The following is a 20,470-nucleotide window of genomic DNA, read 5'->3' as shown; positions in this document are numbered from 1 at the left end:
ACTTACATAAATTTAATATACGGAAGTATAGATTTATGCGTAAACTTTAAGTATTTACTTCAAAAGTGCTCAATACGTAGGTAGAGCTAATTAGTAATTTATAAAAAATATAAATAAAATATATATGGCGATTATAAGCTACACTGAATATTCTGCGTTTCATCCACTGTAGGATTCGTCAGGCTTATGCGCGAATTCTAGTGGATACTAGAAATCTGATTGGCTAACTAGAAATCCTCAACATATATAAAAACAAGAAGCAACCACAGAATTCGCGCATAAGCCTGACGAATCCTACAGTGGATGAAACGCAGAATATTCAGTGTAGCTTAATCGCCATATATTTTATAAATTACTATATATATATATATATATATATATATATATATATATATATATTATAATAAATCCGTATCGCTGTCTTTTATTTTATTTGTTATTTTACGTCATAGCCGATGGCCGTACTGATCATTCTGAGCCAACAGCTATATCCATTTCATCATGGCACTCCCACATATATATGTTACAGTTTGTATGCGATTATATAAATGGTAAGCTTCTTCTTTTACAATATAAATGTGCTCGTGTTTGTGTCCGTGTGTGAGTGCCTATTTATTCTTATCATCTTTCCATCCATGGATGAGGGAAAGGTCTAATCCGAGAGTTCACCCGTCTGTCTGTTTGTCTCTGACCTTTAGCCGGAATTAACAGATTCCGATTTGCTTTACAAAGGATGTTCAGTCGGAAACCACCCGTCCAGGCCTAGCTTCTTTGTTAATAATGGCTGACCACCCAAATCAAAAGTGCCATCATTGTAAATGGTATGTGACCAGTCAAAGGGCAGGGGCAGGCAACATTTCCACTAAGATACCAGCAAACAAGTTTTACCGTTCGGAGGGAGTGGTCAGAAGAAAATAAAAATAAAAAAAATATATATTATAAAAAATATTAAAAAAATCAAAATAAACAAAGTTTTCCGTCTGAGAAGAAAGTCAACAATGCCATTGTTTATCGTAGTTCTTTAAAGTAACGATTTAAGTGAGTTTCAAATCTCAGACTTTTGTTTAACTCATTAAGCAAAATTTGTTGAGTGCAAGTGATAAGACAGGTTTATATACTTTGCTTTAAACATTATATAGTGTATATATAAATGACATTATTTAGTGTATATATAAATGACATTATTTAGTGTATATATAAATGACATTATTTAGTGTATATATAAATGACATTATTTAGTGTATATATAAATGACATTATTTAGTGTATATATAAATGACATTATTTAGTGTATATATAAATGACATTATTTAGTGTATATATAAATGACATTATTTAGTGTATATATAAATGACATTATTTAGTGTATATATAAATGACATTTAAATGAATAGAAGGCAATGCAATGCAGAGTAAGTAAGAAATAGACACAAATTGATGCAAACTAAGATATAATGGTAATTTACAGGTATTGTGTTCTTACTTTCATCAGTAATCAGATGATAAAGTAGAATACCTGCATTGTTATGTTTCAAGAAAACATCCCTTTATCAGACTTGTCTTCGATTTCCACCGTTTTCTTCTGTTGCATAAGAGGGGTGAACGATGCACGGCAAAACCAGATGTAAATCAAATTGCTGAGCAATGGCGTAAACCCTACATTACGATCGAGGAATCAAGACCATGAAACAATGTGAGAATATATTTTAACTTGGGAAGCAATAAAACAATCGAAATTTCAATTCGAATGTCAAAAAAAAAGCGAACAATCAGATTCCGATAAAACAATGTGGTTTATGTATAAGTCATAAACAAAGGCAGTCAGGCAGAGATTTAACAAGTGTTTGTTTGTTTGATCACAAAAACCACAGCTATCAGTGTGTGTATTCTGTTGGTAAGCATTTGGTTTAAACTGCGAACCATAAATTATATAGACGGCAATATTACACTTCTCTTCGTTGTCCTCCTGCCCCTTCCATGATTATCGTCAGTATTACCACCACCACCACCACCAGCAGGAGCATCATCATCGGTTTAACATCTCTTTTATATTTTGATATACGTGTTTACGGTGTAATCGAACACACCATGAAAATGCAATTAAGAGAGTCTGTGACCAACGTTGACCCACTGACAAGTCGCCGACTCCAAACGTTGTGTGTCGTGGATTTCCCTTTCATATTCATCTTCTAGTCCTGGCCGTATCGTCGTCTTGTTCACTGGCGACAGTCAATAGGAGAGCACGGGTCCACAGATAGAAAAATAAAACAAAACACAAGAATAGCACAGAGGCCGATGTTTCACATCCATGTTGGTTGGACCCTGGGTGTGTGTTTCTACTTGCTAAGGTTCACATATACGTTCTGTCGTGTCAATTACTTGCTGTCACTTCATCTCTCCATCTTCCTCAAGGACCTCTGAACGACCAACTGCCTTCGGTCGTATCCAAAATCTAACTGTTTACCCTGGAGTTCAGGCCTCAACTGACTAAGCCTCCGACTGATATCTCCGTCAAGTGTCGTTCCTATTGTTCGATCCTTAGTCCATTGTTCAGTCCTTTTATCTATTGCCATTCGTCACACCGTAATTAAAAATCGACTCTTATTTCTCTTTGTCCGCGTTAAGGACAAATTCCTATCCATTATCCATTGATAAGTTCTTTTATTACTCGCTAAACCCACTTCCTTTTTTATTTGTCATCTTTCTATTGTTCTTTTCCCACTTCTCCAGCACCCAACGACCTCAATCGAACGTAGTGTCACAAGTTACTCAATGTCTAAATGCTCACAGATATATTACACTATTAGATGATCATCAGCAGCAGCCGTATCTGTTTTACATGTTGACTTTTTGCTTCCAAACTAATCTATCTCTGACCAGGTCTTTATTCATCCTTCTTTCTTTCTTTCTTTCACATCTATATTTATCACGTTCTCCCGTGAGTTACTCTTTCATTAAGTTTCTTGGACACAACACAAGTCAATATATTTTATCTCGATAAATTCTAGAATCTCACTATATCCCCCACACAAGCTTCTAACATTTAAACTACACTGCCTGATGGGATCCAATGTTTTTATACGATCTCTAGGCAATTACTAACCAAAGCCAACTAGCACATGGGGAACTGATCGTAATCGTTCACCTGTTCCGGACACTATCTAATTATTCCCCCCACAAAAGGGTTAAAGAGTGTTGAAAATGCACTACTGTTAGACCTCCCTAACAAGGCTTGTAACAATGAAAAATCTGTTTTTTTTCTATCAAAGTTACCGTTTTAAAGGTAGTATAAGAACTATTATTATTATTATTATTATTATTATTATTATTATTATTATTATTATTATTATTATTATTCAATTTGTTGTCTTTTATAAATGTCAACTGTGATAAAAATGTTAATCTTTTTGCTAAGATTTTCGTTCTAATGATGGATATGATCAGAATATATGTTTAATACATAAGCTGTGAAATACAATAATGTATACTCCAACACTGGTAACAGTTTTTTTTTTCAAAATTAAAACATAATATTTTATAATATACATGTTCTGTATCCTCGAATAGAACATCATCATACTTCTCAAATTATATAATACTAGAAGATATAGTCGACGTTGCTTGGTATTAAACGTAACGTTAAATTCCTTTTTAAAAAAATAAAAACACAAAACAAAACAGAAAGGAACTGAGCCATGTGCATGCGAGTATTATTGTTTTTTCTAAACCGTTCACTTGTTGTAAATCAAAAAATACTCGAGCTGAGATCGAAACCAAAATCTAAAGACAGTGAGTTACGCATAATCGACACGATCTTTAACCGATACGATCTTTTAAAGGTGATTTCAACCCTTGTGAAAAACGTTGACAAACAGATAAAAATCCGATGACCCACAAGTATCAATGTTTCAATTTTGACCTTTTGACCGATTAAAAAGTTCTTCACGTGTCTGATTACCCTATATACCAAATTTCAAATCTGTAGATCAAAAATTCGTTGAGTATATAGGATGAAAAGTGTCCTCACCCACATATATTCTCATTTTTATAGATATATAAACTAAATTTTCAGCTTGTGAAAGACGGGCAAAAGTTATAGCCTGTTGATTTAGAATGAGTGTTTTATGCCTAGTTCATGGTTGAATACGGTTAAATTTGTGCTCATTTTAAATTTGGTAGAAAAATATAGACGCTATCTTTATAAACAACGAGAAATATGCTAGCTAAGCAAGAACGATCACATTTGTTCATAATTTTCTAGTAAAAAAGACATGCTAATAAGATTTAGTAATTGTTCTTCCTTAGCTAGTCTCTTTCGGGACTTGTTTGGATACCGACTATATATTACCGCTCTAATTATAATTTCGGCATTTAACGTTGAAACTTGACGTAACTTAGTTTTTTTTTCTAAGACATAGTTTAATTAAAATACCTATTTAATATACCTATTTAATATATTTAATTGTTAATTAAAATACCTATTTAATATACCTATTTAGTATATTTAACGTAAACTACTAGAAAATAAAATAAGAGGATGAATTAAGTAGAAAAGGCAGCATTGTTGTTTGTTTTCTTTATTTTCTTTATTTATTTAGTAAATGTTGATAACAGTATTTACTAGATAGAAACTCTTTTAATAATAGAAAAATGTAATTAAACAACTATGCATACTTATAATTATTTTTTATTTCATCTCGTAAATAAAAACACGACTGGTGTTGCTTGTGAGATGACGCCACAAAAAATTGGGAAGAAATGATTAATGTGAGAAACTTTTACTGTGCACATCTATTTATTAAAATACAATTTGCGGCAAAATTTCAGGAAAAACTAATGGACGGTTATCTGGCAATCGTCCGGAATAACGGACGCACGGACGCCACTGAAAACATAGGTCCCTCTCCGATAAGACTAGCTTATTAGGAAGTGTTGATCTCCTATTCATGACGTCAGTACTTTTGAACATATCTTCTCTACTTATGATAAAATAGTCTCGCTTTTTGCCTTTTAGATTTTCAATTATAGGCAGATAAACGAAAACTTCCAATGCACATGTTTTCCACCCAGAAAAACCATCATATTCAGGTTCTGCAGTTTAATTTAAAACTGAAAATTATTACATCCATTCTGACATTTCCGCTTCTTCCAATTTCATCTCTCAAAAGAGAGAGTCACAACACATTCTCCTCCATATAATTTATCCCTAAGACAGAACTAGTCAACGCCGAGGTAGAATATTATATATAAAACAATTTCACAGAACCGCCACATTGCATAGCAATGATATTATTGCACCATTGCATGAGATCTATGGATATGTTGTACGGTAATAAACAAAAATGAATACACCTCTTTCTATAAAAATTTAAATATAATACGATGAAACATTACTACAATTACTGTCATCCATACTTATTTACGTAACCCGTTCATTTGTTTAGGCCGGGAGTTGTATGGACAATATATACGTTAATAAAAATAATCTATCTTTATTTAATTACTACAATTTATGTCATATGTAGATTCACATAGCCTGTTCATTTACTTTCAAAATAGAGAGCAAATTTTAACTAACCATCTACTTTCGTAACTAAAACTTACGTACTTTTCTTCTGACTTTTGTATATTCAAGATTTTATGTAATATTATCTTTAGAAATAGCTTCTCAATTAATTCTAGACCATTTTAGATTTTAACAGTATTATTGCTAAGACATATGGATGCAATCATTCATTTGTATTCCTCTCAGACAACGCCGGAACACGTGTCATGCTAGTTAACTATATTTTTAATCACATTTTCCTACATAACCACTTACCATACTACGACAATAATATATACAGCAATTATAACCCTTTAAAAATATACATAGTTTGATATCTTCAGTGTAATAATTTATGATCGAGATAGAATTAAAAAGAATTGAAAAATGGAGTGATTCCTGTTTTAAATATTAACAAGATAATTAATAGACGATAGGCGAAGAGAATAGTACATTTTTATTTCGAGGATTGGCATAAAAATATATTTGTTAAGTAAAAAACAAAAAATTAGAAGCTTAAAATAAAGTTTTTATAAATAAACGTTTTCACATACCTGTAAATTGTGACCTAATGTTTTTAATGTAAATTTGACGGTTGTTTTTTTATTGAAAATTACGTTTGAATTGTAAGATAGATCCGCCATACTGTCTTAACGGTTTGGTTGTTAAGTGAGATTGCTGGTATGCGTTTTTCTCAGCCAATGAGAATATGACTACGTTTTTGCCTTGCAGCGACACCAATTTAATTAAGCAAATGTGTCAATATTCCACTTACGTTTGTAGGTAAGTACAGAATGATAACGGCCGAGGCGAATTACGATATTAATATAAAGATGAGAGTCTGCTTTAATTTGCTGTAGAAGAGCTAGAGTTGAATCGCCTTTAAAATTAGTGCAGTACTTGTTATGCCATGTTTAATTATATACTAGATGGCAATAAATGAGGGCTTCTGTATAATATTGCAAACACTAACCATCATATTTTCTTTCCTTTATTATGTTTTAATTTCTATATGTTTATATTTTCGCCTTATACACACACGCACACCCACACAGCACACACACACACACACATACATATATATATATATATATATATATATATATATATATATAAACTAATGGTACACATCAAGTATTGCCTGCTTCTTCACGAGGGCAGAGTTAGACACAAGGTCGGTTTTTAATGTGGGGAAAAATCCAGCTCTACAAAAAGGGCACTCTGGATAGGAACAAAAATTAAAATGGTCTGAGTCATGAGAGGTTTCTCCTCACCTGACCGAGAACAGAAAAAGCGAAGTTTAGCATCAGAACAGGTGCTACACTGTGATCTTGTCGCAAGGATGTTAATGATTTAAAACATAATCATGTTTAGAATTTTTGCTCTGAAAGAAAGTTTAACAAATAAGATTTTCATATTTAACGTCACACGTTAACGGATCAAATAGGCAAGAGTCTTAATGACAATTATTAGAAACAACATAACAAAATGATCTGTGCGATGTATTTTAGTTTTTTAGTTTTTAGTTTGGATTGGTTTATAGACAGATCAACTTTGTACATTAATCTTATGAAAAACGCATTTTAAAAATTAAAAAAGCTAATCTTTTTTATAAGCATACATATATCATTAAATACTAGCAAGTGCTCTTGGCGATTCCGAAGAATAAATGAGTATCACTAGTGATGGAGCGATTCCAATATTTTTCCCGATTCCGATACAATTGCCAATTCCAAATCTTTTAAAATATCTAAATATCTAGCTATAGAATTGTTGCTTTATATTTTTTCGGATTACTGTAGAACCCGTGTAATATATGTATATATGTATATCTTTGATTACGGTATATGTATATATGTATATATTTGATTACTGTATATGTATATATGCATATATTTGATTACTGTATATGTATATATGTATATATTTGATTACTGTATATGAATTGTTGCTTTATATTTTTTCGGATTATAGTAGAACCCATGTAATATATGTATATATGTATATATTTGATTACTGTCGAACCCATGTAATATATGTATATATGTATATATTTGGTTACTGTAGAACCCATGTAATATATGTATATGTATACATTTGATTACTGTAGAACCCATGTAATATATGTATATATGTATATCTTTGATTACGGTATATGTATATATGTATATATTTGATTACTGTATATGTATATATGCATATATTTGATTACTGTATATGTATATATGTATATATTTGATTACTGTATATGTATATATGTATATATTTGATTACTGTATATGTATATATGTATATATTTGATTACTGTATATGTATATATGTATATATTTGATTACTGTATATGTATATATGCATATATTTGATTACTGTATATGTATATATGTATATATTTGATTACTGTATATGTATATATGCATATATTTGATTACTGTATATGTATATATGTATATATTTGATTACTGTATATGTATATATGTATATATTTGATTACTGTATATGTATATATGTATATCTTTGATTACGGTATATGTATATATGTATATATTTGATTACTGTATATGTATATATGCATATATTTGATTACTGTATATGTATATATGCATATATTTGATTACTGTATATGTATATATGTATATATTTGATTACTGCAATATGAATTGTTGCTTTATATTTTTTCGGATTATAGTAGAACCCATGTAATATATGTATATATGTATATATTTGGTTACTGTAGAACCCATGTAATATATGTATATATGTATATATTTGATTACTGTATATGTATATATGTATATATTTGATTACTGTATATGTATATATGTATATAATTGATTACTGTATATGTATATATGTATATATTTGATTACTGTATATGTATATATGTATATATTTGATTGCTGTATATGTACATACGTATATATTTGATTACTGTATATGTATATATGTATATAATTGATTACTGTATATGTATATATGTATATATTTGATTACTGTATATGTATATATGTATATATTTGATTACTGTATATGTATATATGTATATATTTGATTACTGTATATGTATATATGTATATATTTGATTGCTGTATATGTACATACGTATATATTTGATTACTGTATATGTATATATGTATATAATTGATTACTGCAATATGAATTGTTGCTTTATATTTTTTCGGATTACTGTAGAACCCATGTAATATATGTATATATGTATATATTTGATTACTGTCGAACCCATGTAATATATGTATATATGTATATATTTTCGTAAACGTAATAATACATTTGTGTAGCTATGTATAGATTATAGTGTTATTGGTAGCTTAAAATCAATAAGTATTTATCATTTTATTATTAATCATTATCATATCATAATAATCCGAAGATTCTATTGTTGGCATTGATTCCCTCGACATTTTCCTAGTCAGAATTCTTTATAGAAAGACAACAGAATTACGGAAGAGATCACCTGAAGATTGCCAACATCCTAAGTGAAAGTGAGTTTTGTGGAACGAGCTGAATTCGAACCTGGAACACCCAGGTTGTCAGTTTATGTCGACAACTACTAGACCACCGTCGCCTGTCTTTATTATGTAGGAGAATTAGGGAAACAACACCGGTTATAAATACACCGGTGAGCGGTTTCACTTGCTTTGCTTAGCAGATAGCTGATAAACGATTCGAAAAAAGTACGTTATTGCATACGGTGGATCAAAACCCATACTAGAGAAAGCATGCAACCTCACAGGGTAGAACACACTTATCCTCCGTGTTATTTTATTTTTACTATAGACACATCTTACAATTTAATGATAAAAAACAAAGATATTGTAAATATATATTATTATATATATATTGAATATTACTTGAAATTACTATTTACAAAAATAGCACGGTACCCACCACTTTAGTTTACATATTTAATTTCCTAAGGAATGTTTCTAATCGCTATCGTAGGGGAATTAGGGAAATAACACCGGTTGTAAATACACCAGTGAGTTGTTTCTCCTGACTTGGAAGCAGACAACTGACGAGAGATTAAAAAAATCACGTTCTCTCGTACAGTGGGTCAAAATCCATGTGAGGAAAGCATGCAATCTCACAGGTTAGAACACACTTATCCTCCATGTGAGATGCAAACGTTACATTGAAAGAAAATATGCATCTCTCTCCCCCCCCTCTCTCTCTCTTTCTCTCTCTCTCTCTCTCTCTGTATATATATATATATATATATATATATATATATATATATATATATATATAAATATATAGAAATAATGCGAAGCTCGCGATTTGTTTACAAGCAAACGTTTGAGCCCTCTACGAGTAGCGGACGGATGTTTATTTAAATAATCGTTCGGACAGGTTAATTTCGGCCACCGATTCCGTAGTCAAGGGGTAGAACTGCCGACTGTCATCACGACGGTTCTAGGTTCGATCCTCGGCTTGGGAGAGGTGTTAGTCTAGCGGCACTGATGAGTTGTGATACAACGAAACAGGTCTGTATGTCGATGACTAAAATATATTTTATAAAGCTCCCCTCTTTGGTAGAGCACTCTCGTAAATTATCTTACTCGCTACTTAATTTAGCTGAAACAATGCGAAGCTCGCGATTTGTTTACAAACAAACGTTTGAGCCCTCTACGAGTAGCGGACGGATGTTTATTTAAATAATCGTTCGGACAGGTTAATTTCGGCCACCGATTCCGTAGTCAAGGGGTAGAACTGCCGACTGTCATCACGACGGTTCTAGGTTCGATCCTCGGCTTGGGAGAGGTGTTAGTCTAGCGGCACTGATGAGTTGTGATACAACGAAACAGGTCTGTATGTCGATGACTAAAATATATTTTATATATATATATATATATATAGATTCATGCAAATATCTGGCCCTGTCGGTGGGGCATTAGAATACGCCGACTGCCCCCCCCCCCCTGCAGAGGGTAAAAGTCCCTCAATGGGGGTCCTGGATATGACCTTAAACGATATCCAGTGGTGAGGCCCCAGCTTGCGGGCTTTGGGGAGTGTGGAGCCACCCTTTAATTACCATTGCTCCCAGGTCCACTCTGACCCGGAGTGGTAGTACCTGTTAGGGTCCCAACTATGGGTTAAATAGAAACCGACGTTAAAACAACAAATATATTCTATTAAAAAAAATTTTCTTCAAAATCTTTGGATTCGGCATTAAATAACCCGAAAAGGGTTGATATGCCGTAAAACAAAAACAACCAACCAACCAAGCAAATATCAAATGCAACGAAGACACTTTGCTGTATAATCCTTTTTATATCAAAATCAAAAATATTAATAAAAGTTCTATAGTTGTTGCTGTCACGAGCGCTTTCGATTCGTCCACGAATCATCATCAGGTGTTGAAGTAAAAGTGCGAAAGAACGAAAATGAGAATTAAAAGTGAAAACTAAAATATACAGTAAACAACGATAAGTTAAAATATATAGAGTCGATGAAATGTCGATTAAAATATAGGTCGATTATAAATTCAAGTATTAAAATCAGAAAGTTTGTGGACACCGTTAACAAAGTCCGTCCAATACGGACTACGCAAGGCATTTTAGAACGTTACTGCTTTTCTCAAATGCGATATCATTTATAGTGGGTTGAAGGATTCTAATATATAACGCTTCAAGAGTTTTTTAATTTTTAATATTATTTTCATGTTGTATAATTTTTTTTATTAAATACTAGACTACCCCCCGTTGGGTCAGTATGTTATATTAGCTATGTAACTAATGCATGAGCGTGACATTTGTGACGTAAAGAAAATAGTTTTTGTGACATAACAGAAACATTTCTATGAAGGTATATTAAAATGTAAAAAAGAATATAGATAGAATTCTATGAGTTGTTCTGTTTATAATTGTTTATTTTTGAACAAAAAACTTACAGCCATTGAATTATAAGTTGTTTGCCATACTTATAGGTAAATGTGCACGACACAGATACCATTATACTTAAAGTTAAATTCAAATTTTGATATATCTTTTAATTAAAACCCGCAAAAACCCAGTTGGGACGCTGAAAACGAACGCAGTAAAACAATACGTTTTATTGCCGCGTTGATTATTTATTTGTAACGCAAATTAAAATAAACATATTTTTGGGGTTATTTATTCATGTTGATAGTGTAGAAGAAAATGTACAAATGTTTTTTATGAAAGGTGTATTAAAATGGAGAATAAATTAAAAAAAAGACGGTGTGTAAATTGCTGTTATAAAATGTGTTATATAGTTATTATTAGTAGTATTTTTCCGTGGTATTATTTATTTAATTTATTTTTTAAAATTATGTTGGACCCTTTTAAAACGTTGTGTTTCTTTTTTTCTTTTTTTTCGTGGTATCGACCCCAGGTTCGGTTTCTGCATCGCTGATGCATCCTGGTCACGACACCAAATTGTGAGTTGTTATATAGTTATTATTATTAGTATTAGACGATACCACTTGTGCGCGTATGTTACGTGAGTTCTTATTAGTAAAGATGTGAGTCTTAGTGAGAGTTCTTGTCTTATTACATATGATGTTGTATCTTAGAGAGAGAGAGAGAGAGAGAGAGAGAGAGAGAGAGAGAGAGAGATGTTGTTGTAAGAGAGATTGTTCGTTTATAACTATTCCTATATTTTAAATGTTCATTACTTAGACGTGTAGATATGAAGAAAGCTCTTAGAATGATGAGATAGTGTTCAGCAGTCTTAGTGTAGATATGATGTAGATTCATATTGTGGATATGAGATGTCGAAACGTGTATGTAATGACATTTTATAACACAGACATATAATAACAATACAATTTACCTTTTTGTAGAAATCACAAACACAAAGATGAGCTTTATCACAAAACACATGATGAATTTATTTCCTTACGACCGGTCGTGATTTCCTCATTAAGAATTAAAGTTTCACATTTTAGTTTCTGAAGTGACGTCTCGCTTCAGACGTCCACCTGTCTCTGAGTTTTCTCACTGACCGTCTCCCCTGACTGTCTCACTTCCTATATTGAGAAATCCATGCATCCCGGCCACGTGATCAAAATTCACGTGTTTCAACATGCTCGACTTTGCACGTTTCCGACATTGATTTCCCAATAACCTATTTTTTCTTGTGTTGTTTCCACAAAGGAATTCAACCTACATATCTAATTTATTTAACCCATATTTTATTATCCGCATTCTTTTAACAATTGAATAGTTTATTTATTATTTATTTCATCCGAATTAACAATTTACTGGACATTCCATTTAAACCTATTGTTCTTTAAAACTTATGTCCAGGGTTCGATTTTTGCTTTCTCTTATTTTCATTTTAACTAATCTCTCTATTTTTATACTTACATGAACAGGGGACAACCCTTATCATGTAACGAATACTCTTATGGTTGTCAACGGGTTAAAGTAGATTTATTCGTAAGTAAATTGCGTTAAAATAACTTAAACGTAATACGAAAATGAACGATGTAAAAAAATGGAGAAAGTATTAACAACTGTTTATTTGGATAATTTAAACGCGAAAAAACAGTTGGGACGTTGAAAACGTACACAGTAAAACAATACGTTTTAGTGGCGCGTTCGTTATTTGTCTATGTACGCATGCGTAACCTGAAGTTGTAAACCGGATGTAGAGTTACAGCACTCGTTACAAGGTCATTTGAGTTTTATAATTATATAGATATATAACACACATTACCATTGTTATTGTTCTGAGAAATATAAATAACTTAACCAAATCTTACAGTAGTAATTCACATTGAATGTTATAACTGAATTCAATTACTTCTCTTAGATTTTATTCATAATATACTGGGATTCTTATTAATTATGAAAGTGATCATTCACGGACGCAAACACGTTAAATATAACACTGTTTTCAGAGCAATGCATGGTTAATCTCAACAAAGTGATGTTAATCAAACCTATATATATGTTTTCACTGTTATTGTCAACGACACAGTCTGCCAGAGAACATTTGAATTCGTAAACTAAGTTAGTCTTATCAAGCAACTCAGTCGAGGGGGGAAGTTATTAGTTATAATCAGGTTAAACGTTTTAAATTTGCTAGAGTAAATGGTGAATTTGTGACATCTGACCCTGTCGAACTCGCAATAGTCGTGATAGTCTTCCTTCCGAGAGTTTTTTACAAGATTCTTCCGCGCCGCAGGCCTCGTTATCTGGTTGATACGCCGGTGTCCGTTGAAAATAATTAGTTTCTCATGCAGACCAAAGGAAGACAAACACAGATGTTTCTGATCTACTCAAATTAATTCACGAAATTTACAAAGTGTGTTACATATGCACAATTATTCATTTCGATCTCATTACAAAAACACTCCTGAATCTGATTCTCGTAGTCGACGGTGGCGGCAGTCGAGGGGGGCGGCGTCTCTTTTAGTAGTGTTACTTCTCTCGAGATTCGGCTCCAATCTGAGATTTTTGGCGCGGGCATTTGCTTATATTTCGAGAAAGGGTTGGTTCGTGGTAAGCCGCCAGACAAATCATCGATCAGCACGTTATTCCGGGGAAGGCTTGATGCCTTGCACATCCCGAGAATCTGTTCACACGATCAGATTGGTTGACATTTTGACCCTCCGGTCTGATTTTGTACTCAGAAGTCAGATGCCCTTTAATTGGGTTTAGCCAGGCCAAGAATGAAATTATATTTTGTTCAAACTTTCAAAATGACATCCCTTGTCATTTTTCCCCAAACAATAGAAAGTATATGTCTGTTTTACAAAAATAAAATAGATTCACCCTTTCAGCTAGGTTACCTGCCGCTACTCGGGCACCCAATAATGCTTAACAGTTAATATCAGTGTAATTGCCCGGCTTTACTCCGTGTTTCGGGGGTCTCAATCTCCCCCCGATGGGGAGATCGACCGTTCCTAGAGGTGGTCACGTCACAAATTTTATTTGTTTGCTAGGGTCTTTGGGTTTTACACTTTCATTAATAATATTTTCAAATACTTTGTGATCTATTCTATTATAATAATGCATTTGGTTTTTATAGACTAGTTTTGTATGTGTAGCAGGTGTAGGTGTGGGTTCTGTGTTATTATGTTTAATGTTTTTAAAATTTCATAATTTGTTCACCAATAACATGGTTTATCAATAACATGGTTGGGATATCGATTATTTATTTACGTTTGTTAAATATTGTTGAATTCATATTCTAAAATAGTTGGGGAAGAGGAGATAAACTTAGCACAGGGTTAGTAAGTTGTTTATTAAACGAGTTTTGTACGGATAGGGACACTCACTTAAATGATTTAGGGCGGAGGGTTTTTTATTATTCGGTTTTTATATGTCGATATAGAGAATTCATTGCTGTTGAAATCGATTAAAACACATAGAAAGTGAATATTATATTGTTCTTGTGTAAATTCATAAGTGAAATTAAGCACGTAAGTATTTGGAAAGGGTGATTGTAGGGTTTAAATAAGTATTTAAGTTTGTAAGATGAACGTTTGTTTCGCTCTGTTCTGTTATTGTCCGTATTGCATTTGTCAATGTGTTAATACATATTTATATTTGTATTAGAGTTCCACCTATTAGTCATTTTACATGATTTATGCTTGTGAAGTATTTTCTGCTTCAGATTAATTAATTTAACTATGCGGCAGTAATACGTCCAACAATTATTAGTACCAGCAAAGGAAAAAATAAATTTTAAACAAAAAAGAAAAAAAAAGAATCACTTTGGAACCGGAAAATAGGTACAGATTTGTGCGATTCCGATACCAATTCCGATATCGAGTTGATACTCCAAATGATTCTGATTAATCGTTCCAACAATACTTACAGTACTTTTGCTTCCAACCGTTAAATCTTTTATTCTTATTTTTTTAATTTTTTTAATTTTCGGTTTTCCAAGTAGATAATCTTGTAAAACTCCTAACACAAATTCAAATTCCTTTAAAATTTTACTTGAAAAAAAAAGTACCCTTTAATCTTAGTACAGGGCTTTGTTTTACATTGCATCCTCAAGCAAGGAGACAGACAGACAGTTGCACAACATTTATGTTATATATTTGTAAGACACTGATATTTCTCAGTGTGAAAACGTATATGTGCTACATCACGGCAAAACATCTATCAATTATATATTCATGATATATCACACTGTGCATGTACGAGTCAAGTAAGTCAAGTTGCTAACGTTGGTCCGAGCAGCTAAAGGTCGATACGAACTTGATATCTTTATCAACCATCAAAGTCTTTTTTCTACGATAGACATTTGCTGACCCCAGACATACGAGATAACGGCTTGTATCTGCCTATTATGCCCGTCTGTACATGAGTTTGGTAACATTTACAGTTCCAGTGTACGAGTATTAGTTTAGTAAATATTTCGTACTAAATATATCCTGCTAAAATCATCATCATCATCATCGCCACCACAACCACTACCATCATTATCACCACAAACGTCGCCGTGGTCGTCGTCGTCTTCGTCGTCGTCGTCGTCGTCATCATCATCATCATCATCATCATCATCATCATCATCATCATCATCATCAATTTAACGTCCCCCTTACACGCTGGCATTTTGTACATACGGCATAATCACGATAACAAACCAGTTCCAATCAGATCACCTAAGTTAAGCAACATTGAGCCTCGCCAGCGCTAAAATAGGTGACCATTTCATAAGACCGAGTGCTGTACATGCTCTGAAGCCTGGTGAGGGGCGGGTGCCGCCAGGCTATTCATCGCCCAACATATGCTGTATGAAAATAATGCGGCAACCTCACGACTCTGGAATGTTAAGGGTCTCTCAGATCTCGGCTTTACGAACTTGACTTCCAAAATAACCGCTCTGTCTAGGTTTTTATGTATTACTCTTTTCCCCATGTCCATTCTCATCAACTCCTTCGATGTTTTCATTGAGATTACCCCGAGAACAAAACTTGCTAAGTCAACTGTTCTACATCTACTAACCCAAGATTTCTCATCACTTATTTCAACATTTCCAAGCCATTAAAGACGCCCGTGATGTACATAACTTTTTATACTATTCAGAATTACAATTCCTTTAAGGTTAACAACTATCGTTAAGACTTTCATAACACATTCATTATATCATTCTCAAAACATTTATCTCCATGCGCACATGCCTTCAACTCTCATTAGCCAGGTTTGAAGTTAACATCACGCTGCATATAAATAGTTAATATACTCTATTCTTGGCTAACAGTGGTACCGTACTTTGAGGTAATTGCGCCAAATCCGGGGGTAATTGTGCCATCTAAAATAAGGTGCACTTTATGTGTGGTTGCCAAAAGAGCACTTTTAGCAAGTTGGCGCAATTACCCCGGACTTCGTGCAATTGCCCCAAAGTACGGTAGTACTTTGTTGGTTAGTAATGGCTGAAGTTCCCTGAAATTACTCCCTAATCCCATTAATTTTGTACTCCTTCCACTCTACGCTCCAATGATATCATTAAGGTAAAAAAAACAAAACTTTTTGACAACTCCAAAGATTTATGGAACTTACTTTCCTGTTACAACGTGCAATATTAGTTGGCTACATATAAAACAGGACAAACAGAGAACATTTAAAGATTATACATAATAAAACTTCTCTCTGGTTCTCTGTCCTCTGATCTTGAGCACGTGGTACAATGGGGAAAGAGGTGACTAGTTAATTTTTAATAAATATAAAACCAAACTTTTATTTTTACATCATAAGCGCTCTTATACTCGTCTGGCATCAATTGAAATTAATGGCTATTGTTTTAGGGAGGTTCCACGTTTATAAAAGCTTCTACTCCTGATCTGAAATGGAACACATACTTCAAATACATTGCCAAGGCTACTGAAAAAATGGTGGGATCATTCTACCTCTCAAATAGATATCTCACTTCTGATGCAATTCTCTGCCTGTATAAGAGCCAAGTAAGTCCAAGGATGGAATACTGTTGCCACATCTGGGCAAGCGCTTATAGAAGCACTTATCCTGCCTTGACAGAGTTCAAAATAGATTTTGTAGCCTAGTGGGCGATGTCCTTTCTTTTCGCTTCAACCTCTTCCACAGAAGAGACATTGCGAGTCTGTCTCTGCTTTATTGTTATTTTCATGGCAAGTGCTCGTCTGAGCTCCAATCTATGGTCCCCACCTTGCTTGATTTTCACGAAAAACACTTATCGTGCAGAAACCACTATTAGTAATTTCCCCTTGGACCTAAACGTAGATTTCATGAACAAAGCTTCGCTGAATTGATTACAATAAACCGAACTTCAGACTTAAGCTTATCTTGTTTATATTCAATTTAGCTCGGAATAAAAATCTCTCCTATTTTGTTTAATGAAAAAAAAAAAGTTTAATCCAGATTTCTTTCTTTAAAGTTCGACATAGGAAAAGAGGGTTTAACGGTACCACAGAGGCCAAAAATGAGGACTAGAGCAAAACTGATGAAGAAAATGCTTTTTATTTCCCACGTGGTCGCACCGCATTCGCAGTTTACAATTCTTTAACGTGAAAACTGAAATAAACAAAATAAATGAAAAGTGTAGAAAAGAATACCTAATAACAATGTCCAGTAAATTTGGGAAATAATTTGAATGAAATTCTTTATTTTCTCACCTTTTTATGCCTCAAGTTGGCCCACACGCACAAAGATGCGCGCTAACAGCATGCCATGCTCGATTGTATGTGAGAAACGGTGTTTACAGTGATTTTTCCCTTGTGTAGATTTGGGCCGCGCAAAAGGGGTTAATTTGTGTCCGTTTACAGAGGGTGTTTCTATTTTTAGCACAAGGTCGGCAGTTCCGTTTGTCTGCCACAAGACGGCGTCTGTTAGAATGATTGCAAATACAAAATGGCTGGCGTATTACAAATCGACGTAAGTGCACCTCGACAATACCACACGGCTAGACACAGCTAGCCCATTCTATAGGGATAGACATTGCTAGCACTCACTACATGATTAGACACAGCTGGAACTCCCGATTAAAAAAAAAAACGTCTTGAATTGTATTTTAATCATTCGATTTCACGACGACCAATCTTTATAAAATCCATTTGAATCGTGTTTTAAGTTATTCATTTAACGGCGACGAATCTTTTCATTAATTTTTTTTTTTTTTTTACACAGTGATCACCACTTATCAAGGCCCGGAAGCCACTCAGGGATAAGGGTTATTGCAAGTACATTACGTTAGTGAGGAGATTTGATGAAGTGTTTAATTAGGGGGGCGGTTCATTAGGAATTTCTTAACATTAGACTTGAAGACATCCAAGTTGTAGTCCGGAGGGAAGCAGGCAGACGGAACAGAGTTCCACATGCGTGCAGTTCTAAGAAAGAAGCTTTGTTCATGAAATCCGCGTTTTGATTTAGGCACAGATATAGAGTGGGGGAAATTTTTCACAGTGGATTCAGCTAGACGGTTGTTTTTCGTGAAAGATTGGCGAGGGGGGGACCAGGGATTGGAGTTCAGACGAGCACCTGCCATGAAAATAACGATAAAACACGGATAGGCTCGCAACGTCTCTTCTGTGGGAGAGGGGTTGCAGGGTAGAGAAAAGGGCATCCCCCACTAAGCCACGAAGTCTATTTTGTACTCTGTCAAGGCAGGATAGGCTGTTTTTGGCAGCTCCTGCACAGATATGGCAACAGTATTCCATCCTTGGCCGTACTTGGCTTTTATATAGATAGAGAATTGCATCAGTAGTGAGATATCTTCTGGAGCGGTAGAAGGATCCCGCCATCTTTCCAGCGACCTTGGCAACATACTTGATGTACGTGTTCCATTTCAGATCAGGAGTAAAGGTCAAACCCAGAAGCTTGTCAAATCCAACTTAATTGTTTTTCAAACTCCGTAATTTCTTGCCGAAATTTGCTTGTGGTCTAATAAGGAAATAAGGTCTCATATCTTTCGTGCTTGCTTTCGATATTTTCATAATGTCTTTTTATTACTGCTAATTCATTGACATGCAAATTAAGTAATATCAAACCACAGTTATATAAGAATGGAAAACTAGTCTTTATTACGTGATAACTCTGATGTGTATATTTTTCACAACATGGTTGCTTGATATAGGCATTTATTTTAGAATGTCAGTGTAAGTACTGCAGAAGAAATAAAAGAAACTATAATTCAAAAACAAATTTCAGAACTCCTTTTCACCAATGTCACCATTTATGCCAACTCCTCTTAACTTAAACAGAAATTCACATCAACTTTCAACGACTATAATCTCTTGATACTCAAAACCTCGATTCAGTGTCCATTCCAATTCGTCCTTCTTATAGCTACCATTCCCCTATATTAATGTTATTTATATAAAGAATCGATCTACAAACTTAAATTTTATTTTTTTATTTTTCCTACCCTGACGAGCCAAACGGACGCGTTGCCGCTCATGTGTGTAGTTCCAACATTTTATTTGTCTTTATATGTTGGAGCACAGACACCTACAAATGTTTACCCTCGGATTTAGTTCTAACTAGCGAGGGGTACCCGGCGTTGCCCGGGTGTTTGGAGGTGTGTATGTGGGGGAGGGGTTAAAAAAAGTAAATATGAGGATCGAACCCGAACCCTTGAGGCAAAGTTGTAAATTAAAGTGTGAAAAAAAAAAGTGCGACGTTAACCATTGCCCCACCGCGACATGCTAACGGAAACAAACGTTTGAATTTATTTAATTACTTGGATTTTGCAGGTGCCCGTTTTAATGAGTTAATGAGGTCAAGTTTGAGTGCGGGATTTCATTTACTGCTGAACGCTCCCCCCCCAGATGTTATAGGAAAAAGACTAACCCACATGCGGCGAGCGACAAATGTTGAATATTTATCTTCCCGAAATCGAGCAAATTAAATAGACAGGCGAGCTTCGTTGTTAACTGTGACATATTACGATTTATATGTGATATAAAATGTTTTAAAAACTTGTGAAGCGAGCGACCGCTTCTCTGAAAAA

The sequence above is a fragment of the Euprymna scolopes genome, chromosome 17 (assembly GCF_053919585.1).
Source record: "Euprymna scolopes isolate OS-2025 chromosome 17, ASM5391958v1, whole genome shotgun sequence".
Lineage (NCBI taxonomy): Eukaryota > Metazoa > Mollusca > Cephalopoda > Sepiida > Sepiolidae > Euprymna > Euprymna scolopes.
The sequence above is the reverse complement of the archived record's forward strand: the minus strand, read 5'-3'. Positions refer to the sequence as shown.